The sequence below is a fragment of the Triticum urartu genome, chromosome 1 (genome assembly GCF_003073215.2).
Source record: "Triticum urartu cultivar G1812 chromosome 1, Tu2.1, whole genome shotgun sequence".
NCBI classification, from domain to species: domain Eukaryota; kingdom Viridiplantae; phylum Streptophyta; class Magnoliopsida; order Poales; family Poaceae; genus Triticum; species Triticum urartu.
In genome coordinates this window covers 438,742,264-438,754,377 of record NC_053022.1, presented here as the reverse complement: position 1 = coordinate 438,754,377, position 12,114 = coordinate 438,742,264, and the positions used below count along the sequence as shown (strand labels likewise).

The 12,114-nt window shown below is 44.1% G+C and overlaps 1 long non-coding RNA gene across 1 annotated transcript; it reads right to left on the bottom strand.

Annotated features, from left to right (window-relative positions):
• Positions 1 to 10,984: 10,984 nt before the first annotated feature.
• LOC125535130 lies at positions 10,985 to 11,683 on the bottom strand. Its single transcript, XR_007294582.1, has 3 exons — positions 11,543 to 11,683; positions 11,159 to 11,452; positions 10,985 to 11,075 (listed from the first exon to the last, which is right to left on the bottom strand). It is a non-coding gene; the product is annotated as an uncharacterized LOC125535130 (long non-coding RNA).
• Positions 11,684 to 12,114: the final 431 nt, after the last annotated feature.

Below are 12,114 nucleotides of genomic sequence, written 5' to 3'. Positions count from 1 at the left end.
TCCCCAAAGCTGGTGAGGCGCCACGGACGATCGGCCGAGAAGCCTCAGCAGTTTCTCTTTCCGGGTGCTCAACACATGGTCTTTGATTGACTTCTGCCGGACCGACTAGGAGGAGTCGGACTCGCTCAGTTCGGACTCACTCAATTCCGATGGAGCCAGCTGCCGCGCCAAGTTGGCGCGTGGTTCACCGCTCCAGGCCAGCTCGACGAGGAGCGGCGCACGGGCGTCGTTGCTACCGTCCACGCCGCTGCCTCGTACCGCGTCTCCTGTTTCTGGCCGAGACTCCCATGCCGGCGGCCAAGCCATGCAAGCAGTGACAGAAGTCGGGTGCAAGGAGAGCGACGAGTCGGTGGCCGGCGCCTCCGTGTCCGCCGCCATCATCGAGGAGAAGTAGAACATGGGAGGCCGCCGCCGCTTGGGTCCCATGAGGGCCACCGCGGAGGCGACGCCAGCGTACACAACAAGTGTCTTGCCGGATCCTTTTTTTGCGAGGACCTTCATCGACCCTGCATGGGCTCCACGGAAGAGGGGAATGTTAGGATGAAGTCGAGTCGGTGCCGACCATGGCGAAGTAGTGGCCGGCAATGAACTTGAACCGGTGCCGGCCACCATCATCTTCGGCACCAGCCAATGATATCAGTTGGGCAGTGGGGAAGCGAGCCGTCCTTTGCACTGAAGCATATACCTCCGGGGCTCCTGGCAGTCCGGTGATCGTGCTGCCGGACATGAGGAACACAAATCGATCGGCGGGCGACCATTTAGGCCATGTATTATATACCTGTGCTGTCCAGAACTAGCACCGCGTAGTTCATTTGAATGTAATGAAATCCGTCATGTTTGTTTGAAAATCCGGTATTTTATATGATATTCGTCGTTGTTTATATGAAATATCAGTTTGTCTACGTGTTTGCGTGAATTTTGTACGGTTGGTTGAGTTGCTGTCATAATGTGTGCGGCTCCGGTTGGATGGCGTAATTTGCGGGTCGTCGGTCCGTCTGCGGGCGGCTCGGGCGGCGTTGTGGGACAAAAAAACATAGCTCGTGCAAGCTCGTCTCCAACGTGCATGCTGGAGGATGCATGACAGCATGAGCACCCGAGCCATTCCTCGTTCATCGGTGGCAAAGGCACCGGTGGACAAAAGGGTCGCCAATATTTTGGCTACCCCAGGCAAGATCCAAACATTCCCTCCCAATAGATTCAAATCCCTCGTTCACTGTGGAATTTTGCCATGTGTTGTTTTCATGGACTAGCAAGATACCCGTGCATTGCACGGAACATCAAGATGCATTTTTTTACAAACTCCCGCATGCATGCAAGGGATAATTAATGTCCTCCTTTGCTAGTACCACGAGGCAAACACCATTAATATTGCATCGATTAGTGTTAGTGGCCTTGTATATCTGCAAATTGTAATTTTGATAGTGGCCCCTTGTATATAAAAATGGAGGGAGAAAGATGAGAGATAAGGTGAGGAGGAGTGGGGCGTGGTGGTGACTGGTGGTCGGACTGGGCGGAGGCATGGGGATGGACGACGCATTATGTCTAGGTTTGTATCTCTCTCACACACACCCACGTAGGTGGGGGACGTGCACGAAAAGAAGAGGTGCACGCACGGCGCACATACTCCCGTCTCTTTCCCAACCACACCCGCGTGGGTACACGGTGGAGCTCATTTCTGTACGAAAAAGGCAGCCCACGTGGTAATTTGGCACGTGTACTGGTTGTCCACTAGGTGGAGGGAGGATCGTCTACCACGGGTGAACAAACAAATTGCAACTTGACGCGTTATGTTAAATTAAAAGAAGAGGCAAACCATGTGGGGCCTACCTTAGAGGCAAGGCTCTATACACTGGAGTACTTTTGATGTGTCCCGTCAACTCGCAGAACGAGGAGAAGCTTGCTTAGTACGCCGTCTCCCCCGCCCATGGGCGCGGTGGCTCGCAGGATGAGGTGAAGCTTGCTTACTACGCCTTATGCCCGCTCCCTCGCCCACGCACGCAGTGGCTCGCAGCACGAGGAGAAAATTTTACTACTCCCCCCGTTTACTCCTCGTCCCTACTACATACTTTGGTTAGTACTCCCTCCATTTACTTATACAAGGCCACTATAAAAAATACATTGTGCATCTATACAAGGCCACAAATAGTAATCGAGACAAAAGTTACTACTCCCTCCTTTCCAGTTTATGGCTCAATTTCAAAATCTCTCCAACCAAGGTAGACGGTGAGTGGTCGAATTAATTTCGTAGTTTGCACAAGTAATTAGTACGCTTGTTTTTCTCAAGAAGTTATGTTTACCGAGGCATTAATTAGAACGAATGCATGAATGACCACTAAATTTCCATGAACTTGTACATGCATTGGTTAGTTTCCTCTTGACACTGCTTGCGTCGGGTGATCTAACGCACCATGAAATCCAACATGTAATGGTACTACTACTAGTATAGTAGAATTGAGACTTATCAAACGGAAAAACGAATGTTTTTTAGATGAGCCCTATAAACCCTAGTGGGTACGTACTCCATAAAGATAGATTTTTCCAAAACTAAGTCGCTCCCTTTCATGAATTCTGTAGTATACTCCTCCGTCGACGCTCCCTTTCATGAATTCTGTACTTCCTGTCGCCGACATGTGGGACATATAGCAACCGGGTCAACGTGTCAAGCACCAAATAATAGTGCAGAACAGCAGGGGGGACGCACCCCACTCGTACTGGCCCAGTAGTAGTAATGAGCAATGAGACGTCAAATCACAATGCCGCACTTTCCCAGATGGACGAAGCAACCATTATTTCACACTTCGGTTCGCCATCATCTCGGACCACGTACTAGTATTGCTTCTGCCTCAAGAGGGACACGCGCATCACCTTGGTACATCATGACACATGGGACCGCATGACAGGCCATGCTCCCCCGCCAATCGCTCGGTAAAATCACCTCATTTTTACTATACTTCCTCCGTATCGGTTTACTACATGGCATGCACGTCGTTCTAGGTTGAGAATTTAACTGGATATATATGTGATGAACAGTACTCTAGCCTTTTAAAAAATGTATACTTTTGTATGGTAGTACTATCGATGGATTGCGCCATGGAGCAAAAATTGAAATTAAAAAAAGGTGGTACATATAGAGAGCGCTCATCGCCAAATTATGCATATAGTACTATTTAAAAAGCTAGTACGTGCTTAATTGGGGTGCTAAATTCTATTAAAGTAATATTAGTAGTATGTACATACTGAAGAGTTAAAGTAACAAGAAGAAACATAACATAGTTCTACTGGGGGCTCAGCACAACACACCCCTCAAATTAAACTAAGCACACCTGAAATTAAACTATGCAACTAATCCAGTAGACACTGAATTAGAAGTTTAGAACCACCATGAGCAACGACACTGCCACCTTACTCGGAGTCCTCATCCACGTCCTTGACTTCGTCTTTGTCCCTATTCCTCTTGGCCGATACTTCTTTGCTTGAACCGCGCACTTGGCTGTTGCTCTTCATCCAACCCTTGTAGATATTGAAACAAAGGTAGCCATCCATTGCAGCGTAGTGGATGTGGTCTATATCTAGTACATTCCGCTTCCATGCATGACGATGAAACATGTATGGAGGTTTCTCCAGTTTACCGTACGAAGGATGAACCATGGCTCCTGCTAGGGTCAGCATTGAAGGCTGACGAGAGGGCACCAGCCGATTCTTCTAGAGGTCGAAGGGGCTGCCTACAACGAGGCCTATCCGACCCAGGACTTCTTTATCATTCGTAAATTCTACAGTAATGAATTTCACTGTTTTGTCCTTGAGGAAGTTCTTAAAATCCAGGCACTCAACATCGGCATGGCATATGTGGTAGACCAAGCAAACGTTATGTACGCAAACCTAGATCATGGCGGGCTTCTTACTCTCTTCGTCCTTTAGATCCTTCTCTCTTCCCAGGACTATGGTGTACTCAACATCTAGCCCAACGACCCACTCATCATCTGAGTTTTCCAACATGTGTCTGAAGAGATAAAGGCATCCTTTCACCGTCGCGGAAGAACGGGTGTAGATGACGTCGAACTCATCGCCGGTGATGGTTCTAACCTTGTACTCACCGCTGATCGTGGAGATTTGGGATGCCATGGATTTGGGAGAAGGGTTAGGATTAGTGGAACTGCCGTAATGTGAATGGACGGGACGACTAGGAGCGAACCGCTGTAGTATTGAAGGACGTGCGGGGACGAGTAGGAGCGAACTGCCAGCGTGCGAGCGGCAGGGTAGTGGCTTTCCATTCTCCCATGATACGGGCTTCCGAGAGCCCTTGGATCTGAGATCGAACGGTTGCATGGCGTGATTCTAGACCTATGGGTGAATATCCTATCCTGGAGGGTTATTCTGCAAATTTTCAGCAACTTAGCATGCGACCGTTCGATCTCAGATCCAAGGGCTGCCAGCACGCCGTATCATGGTCGCGCCTACCACGACCGTCGCGTCGCTCGCGCGGTCGCGCCCTTGGAGATTTAACACAGTGCGTTAGGCTATCTGATGTCGGCATGTCATACATAGTCATCACTTAGTCACTCATGCTACAACAAGGTTGGCTATAAGTGTATTTTTTACTCCTCTCTATCTCTTTCTTCGTACTCAAGGAAGAAACGGTGCTAAGCGCGTGTATTTATTGCATTTGCCAATGAGTGACCTCTTCCAATGAAATGGTGTTGCTAAGTTTGCTTCATTTAATTAGCTATAGACTCAAAATTGTCTTTTCACCTAGGTACACGCGCTTAGCACCGTTTCTTCCTTGGTTCACCAAACTAGTCTCTCTCTTCTTGATTAATTTTCCACATCAGACTTTATGCCTATGTGGCAAGCTTAAGCACCTGTAGGAGCAAGTAAAAGTAAGTACAATAGTGTGCTTTACATGGCATTTTTGCATATGTGGAGGAAAGAGAGGCAAGGAAAAAGTGGAGAAGTGGGCTCTCATGCAAGAGCCAACCTCTACTACATGGTGGAGCATTGGGAGAGGCACCTATATGGAGGTGGTCAGGAATCTGGGAGACTCACGCCGGTCGTAGCGCCGCAGTTAAAGTGACAATGGCAAGTCAAATCACGGGGCCCCACCTGTCCAGCAGTAACTCGCTGTCAAATCACACAGCCCTACGTTTGCAGCAGCCTACTCCCTTGTCTTCTCGCGTCTCTGTCGAACCGACTAGGTGGAACTGCCCCGCCGCCTACCACGTAGGAAAAGCCCCGCCCTCGACTTTTAAATACAACTACATCTGCTTAAGAATCCAATGATATACTTTTTGTGACATAGTAATACATATTTAGTTAGTCAAATGGATGACCTAGAACTACGTGCAGGCCCTATAAACTGAGACGCCTAAAAATAAACAAAACTGAGACAGAGAGGGTAGTTCAGCACATATCTTTTTAGATCAATATAGTCGGAATTCACCAAGGAGCAAAACCAAGTGGTAGCCTTCTCCTATCGTGTTGGCGTAGCAACTCAAGCAGGGTCAGTCCGCACACGAAATGGAGACACACTTAACAGGACCCCTTTGGCCGACATGTGGCTCATCCACCGTCTTGTTCCACGTGCGATGCACCAAATTATAGTCCGGAGCAGTGGTTGGAATTGGAGGCACCCCGGTCATAGCGCCGCAGTAGTAGAAAATGAGCGATGAGGGGTCAAATCACAAAGCCCCACCTTTCCCGCATTAAGCTGGATGGACGAAGCAACCATCATTTCACTCTAGGGCGTAAGAGCATAAAGAAAAGAGAAAACAATGATGCGTGCGGCAGCTACCTAGGGCACCCTAGGGTAGGGGTCTCCACTACAGATCCTTTGTTTGAAAGCGCCTCCACTACAAATCGGCTTCTCCCTCGTCCTCTTGAAGAAAACCGATGATGAGTGCGGCGGTAGGGTTTGTAGGAGTACTACGGCGTGCGGGGCCACATCGTAGTAAACGGGTTCGAGCCGACACCTTAAATATGTGTGGGCCGCTTGGTTTTATGGGAACGAGGCAGCATTTTGGGTTCGGGGACTAGTGGAGATAAAGTACGTACAGAAAATTGTGGACGTAGGTTCGACCGAAAGGCAATGATGCATGGGCCCTGCATTTTGATATACCCGGGGCCGCGTGAAATTTGCTACTCTACTCAAAACTAGTAAGGTACACATGTATTGAACGCATGAGATTTCGAAACCAAATTATGAATAAATACACACTATAGCATGTAAAGCTTTGAGTCATATATGCATGATGTAGATGTTCGTTTAGTTCTTATAGTTCATCTCATTCAAAATCAATAAGTTTTATAAAAATGTTAAGATTCATGGGGTTGTGCATTGTACTCCCTCCATTCCAAAATAGATGACCCAACTTTGCACTAACTTTGTACAAAGTTAGTGCAAAGTTGGGTCATCTATTTTGGAACGGAGGGAGTAAATCATAAAGTAAAAACCAAATAATGGCAATTCATTTAGAAAAAAAAATCAATTATGATACAGAAGATTCTAGAACAAAGGAGAAGTGCTTGTGTTTTGAGGTTTGTGCATTATGCTTAAGTTCAACCATGGAGTCTTCTAAATTGTACATGTGGAAGATCTGGTGGAATGTTGATGATATCCAATGGCCAGTAGTGCTCGGATTTGCCTATCTCTGCACTGTCGGGTTAGCTTCATCCAGCGACCATCTTTCAAAGTTATTGGCACACTATATAGTTCTTGTGCCATAGTTGCATGTTTTGGAAAAAAGCTACGAGTGGGTTGTACTATCTATTTAGGAATAGAAGATGTATACATGGAAGTTGTAGGCAAAGAGATGACATGGAGCATCTCAATTCCTATGAGTAGGGATTGGAAAACAGGTGTCATTTGGTTCACACCATAGGAACTTTTCTATTGAATCTAGAGATGACATGTTTCTCAATTCCTATGAGGAGGGATTAGAAAAGAGATGTAATTTGGTTCATATCATAGGAACTTTTCTATTGAATATACGCTAATGTTTATTTTCCTTTGAAATTAAGGGAGTATAGGAATCCATTCATATGAACCAAGTGGCTCTAAAGCTATAGAAATGATATCATGTTTATTTCCTTTGATGTGGAGTATATGAATCTATTCCTATGAACCAATTGGCACTAAAGGAAAAAATCCTTTAAAAATCATATCATATAGAGTTCCTATGATATTCCTCGACACTAAAGGATGCTTGAAATTGCTGTGGGTGATACGATGGTCTTTCTTTGTAGACTCCTCACCCAACTTTATAGTTACCTCTCGAAGATAAATGAAACGATATATACATGGTATTCTACATGTGCAATTTGGTACACGAAAACTCGGTAAAAGTTTGCGAGGTTCGAATTTTCAATAAAGCTATATGCACTGCATTTTGGAACGGAGGGAGCATACGACAGTTGCTAACACTCACGTGGAAGATTTGTGTGTAGGAGGAGTGGCTGTTCTGTTAAATGACATGGCAAAACTAACATTGTCGGATGCCGATCTAATGGTCCTTACGGCGTTCGTTAGGAAAAGGCTTGTGGCGAACGTTTGTCGGATAATGATTTATGGACACATGCATTGCATTGATACATGCCCCCTCTCTCTCACGCACACGCACCCTCACGAGTCACGACTCTCCCGAGTCCTCTCGTAGACTCGCACGTCGCACCCACCGTCTATCTGCAGGTAGACGTCACGCACATATGTGCTCTTCACACCCTACCCTCAGAACTTCTAAAAAACAAAAGATGGCGCGCACATTTTATTTTAGCTCACACATCACACACTTGTACTATTACCACTACACCACAAAACCAATGTAATGGCATGTAATCTGCCGGGAGAAAGCTCTTAAAACGGCATACTGGCTGCCGGGATGGTAGTTCTCCCGGAAGATAGAACCGCAACGAGAACGGCTGCCAGGGATTACTTCTCCCGGCAGATAGATATCTCCCGGCAGTTTAACTGTCGTTACGTACGTATTTCCCGGCAGTTAGTTTTCTCCCGGCAGGTTCCTTAGCACAAAGGGATTTTAGTTATCGGCAATGCATCTGCCGGTAAAAACTTGTTGGCCCGGCAGTTTGTATGCCATCACATTAATAAAATAGAATTTTGGGCAGCCTATACCTATAATTTAATAACAATTCACAATGTCTAATTTAATATCCATGCACAATGTTTTAGCAAATCAGGACATCACACAATTTATGCATACACTTCAATCAGAGTTACATTTAGGCCTCATACTTCATTCGATAAACATAGGAAGCAAATATAACGAGTACATATATATATTTCGAGATGGCACATAACCAAATGAAGTTGTGCCACAAAAGGGGAAGTGGCTTAACAGCCACCAAAATGGACAAAGCTAGTCTCCAGGTTTAACAAACAGTTTCTAGATATGCCACATAACCAAAATAAAGTTGTGCCACAAAAGGGGAAGTGGCCATACAATGGCTTAACAGCCACCAAAATGGGCAGAGCTAAGTCTCCAGGTTCAACAAACATATTACATTATCATCCCAACACTGAAAATTGAAGGTCTTCCAGATCTTCAACTGCTTGTAGATCTTTGAAACCACCAACTTGCTGTGTATGTTTGGGAAACCTGCAACGGACCGGAAACTCAAAATGAAGCTCTTGTTTCAGATTTTAAATGAACACATTAAGGATTATGACATAGCAAGGAATAATACATAATTATATCAAACATGAATTCTTTGACCTGCATATTCAAAATTCTTCCATGGGCAAATATGGGAAAACAGGAACCTGAGTTGAGTTGTAAAAGGAGTATATAATGCGTAGTTTGAATGCCAATTTACATTTCACATGTTTAGGTACTGGATGCAAACTGAATCATATATTCTTCCATGCAAAACACTTAGACTGAACACATGCATGTACATGATGCTACATTCTAAGAGCACAAGCTATGAAGACGTAATAATATATAATAGTCCAGCAAGTAACTAATTATTCTGGACTTTGCAAAGCAGAACGCCACTGGACAATGGACACATGCACTGAAAATAAAGAATGGCCACCAGTACACTTTGTACAGGGAGGTTTGAAAGATCACCATATATGTAATCTCACCCAAATATTCAAAGGGGCTTAACACCACTGGACAGGGGAAGCTTGATATTCATATACTACCAAAGTTGTTTTGTTGGCTATCTAATTATGACTCTTGAAATAGATTATTTGTATACAATGGCCTACAACAAAAATGGTTGAACAGGCAAAAAAATCAAGATTGTAAGTTCTGATTGTAATGTTTATGTATTTTACCCAGCAAAATTATTATTGTTGTTGTGTGGTGCAAAAGATGTGTATATTGATCTAATGTGCTCAGTTGTTGTCATTTTTTGGTAAAAGGAAAAAAGGAGCGACTTTCTCTATCTACAAAGAAAAAGAAAGAAGACTCGCAATTGTAAACAAAAAGTACAGTACTGTAGCTCAGCCATAATTTCATATTTATGTCACATATGTGTGTACTGATCACTAAACTCGACAGCTGTGGGCCCTACATTTACATCCTTTGTGAGAAAGCATCGAATGCAGGAAAGTCTATGTCCAAAAGAACAGCTCATGAGAGCTTAGCTTTTCTAGTAACCGAATATGGTAAGAGAAATATGTATATTACCTCCTCAGCTTGCTTATGGTCGCATTGCTGCATTTGCCATTGACTTGTCCAGTTCCAACTAAATACATAGAAGCAAAAGAGTATTAAGCAATCAACCATGATAGTCATTGTAAATTTAGCAAAAGAACCCAAGCTTACATGCTTGTAAGGCCATGCGATACATCGCCCTTGAGCTTGCCCCATGGTTGTCATGTCCCCAACACCACGAGGCAGAATAGCATCCCCTTTTATTACATAGTTCACGACAACCTTACAATATTGAGAGCCAAGCTCCTGACCACCTACCTCCTCTCTCCGATCAACTGATAGAATTGTAGCTTTTGCCACGGGGCTATTATGATCCCGGTAAACATTATAAAGTATCACATCCCTTCCTTTCTGAGGAATAATGAAAAAGAAGTTAGATAAGCGGAAGTGATTCTTTTCCATCCTATAGAAACTAGAAGTAAAGTATAAACATAGTAAAATCTAACCTGATGATTTTTCTGCGTGATTGGAACTTCTTTCCGTAGGGATGTTGCCATCTTGTTTCGATGAAGTGTCACATCCTTATCTTGTTGCACTGTTGCCTTCTTCTTTTGGGAAATGGCAGCTGCCCTCTCTTGCAACACCTCATATTGAGCAGGGGGGATTGGACATTGTATTCCTGAGTGAATGGGGATTGGACATTGTAATCCCGAGTGAATGCTGCTACCTTCTTTTGCAACAGTGCCCCTTCTGTCTTCTTTTGCAAAATGGCTGCCTCCTTCTCTCGTCGCACCTCAAAGGTAGGGGTGGCAGATCCTACACTATCTTCCTGTCCATATGCACCTTCATGTCCACATGCATCTGCATCTACACTCTGGGGTGAGCCATACCATGGACTGAACTCAACATTTTGTCTAGCATTTGATTGTAACAACAATCTCTTCATTTGCAGAAATTCATCCTTAGGACTTGTAACTACTGATTGGAAATCATTCTCGAGTTGATCTACACGCTCATGTAGAAGCGCATTTTCTTGTCGAGCTTCTTTTGCTTCTTCCTCGGCCATTTGAAGCTTCGTTGATTTCAGCTTTCTCGTTCCTGGCATGCCCAAACCTGCAGCACTTGGTCCCAGACCTTTACACCTGACATACCCATTCCTCTCCTTTGTAGTTACATGCGAGAAGAGGTCACCTTGCTGGATGGTTTTTTCCAAAAGTTCTGGACGCTCATTCTCCATATTTTCTATCTTTTTCTACAAGACATAACATATGATTCATTAACACAGTGATAATGTAGTGTTGCTTCAACTAATAACTTCAAAGCAAATAGGTTGCTAAAACTACTTCAAATACTTACAAACATATTTGCTACAGCCACACTTGAAGGGGCACCGGTCTTCTTGCACTTGTGTGTTTCCATAAACACTTCATGTCTATGAGGGGGATATCCATTCTTCATATGCTGCCATTTATTTTCAAGTATTTAGATCAAAATAATCTAGAAATGATGGCAAAATAATTTGTGCAAGTAAGACTTATATGTACCATTTCATGAGAAACACGAGCATGACTTTTACTGCCTGATGTATGCAATAATTCCATCTCCTTTCGGTTTTGTTTCCCTTGCTGGCTACGCTTCTTCCCTCTTTCACTTTTCCAAAAGGCAACAAGTTCTTACCAATCTGTTGGGCTAACTCTATTATCAGGGACAACTTGGAGTTCCTCATCGGTCTTGTCATCAAAATACAAAGTCTTCAACTCTGATTTGAAATCCCTCCATTTCTTGGCAGCGCTTCCCATGACCCAATCCTTAAGTTTGTCATCCACAACATAATACATCTGTTTTCAAGCATGTGTAAATGTATCAAGCATGTGTAATTATACAATGTAAGGGAAATGTATTAGATAAATGGGCACATTATATTATACCTTTAAGGTTGTCCATAATTGAATTTTTTGCTCAACTTCAACCTTTCTCCAATCAATGTGCCTAAGAGATATTTTACTTTTCACAAGTGTGGAGATGAAGTTGGAAAACTCCGAGGCATTGTCCCCAACTGGTTGTCCATCTTCATTGTACTGTACATGAATTGGTGGCACTGTCCCCAATCTATCATACACATTATGCATTCTAGTGTGCTTTTTGCCATTCTTCCCTTTTGTTTCTTGACCCAACTCATGGTCTAAACATGGACAGTAGTTACTAGGCTATCATACATTTAACTAACAGCCTATATGCACAAATATTAGAGCAACGCACCTTCATCCTCTTGGATGTTGTCACAAGGCATCTCTTCAACATCTCTAGTCGTTTGGGACCTAAGGACTCGACCCTTGTTGGTAAAGAATGGCATAGTAGATACATTGGGCTCAGGGACATCAGTTCTGCATTTTCTATTAAATCTAGTCTCACATCCTTGTAAATAACGGGAACAATATGTAAGGGACTCATCAAACACATAGCCCTCTGTAATTGACCCCTCAGGATGGCTCTTGGTACG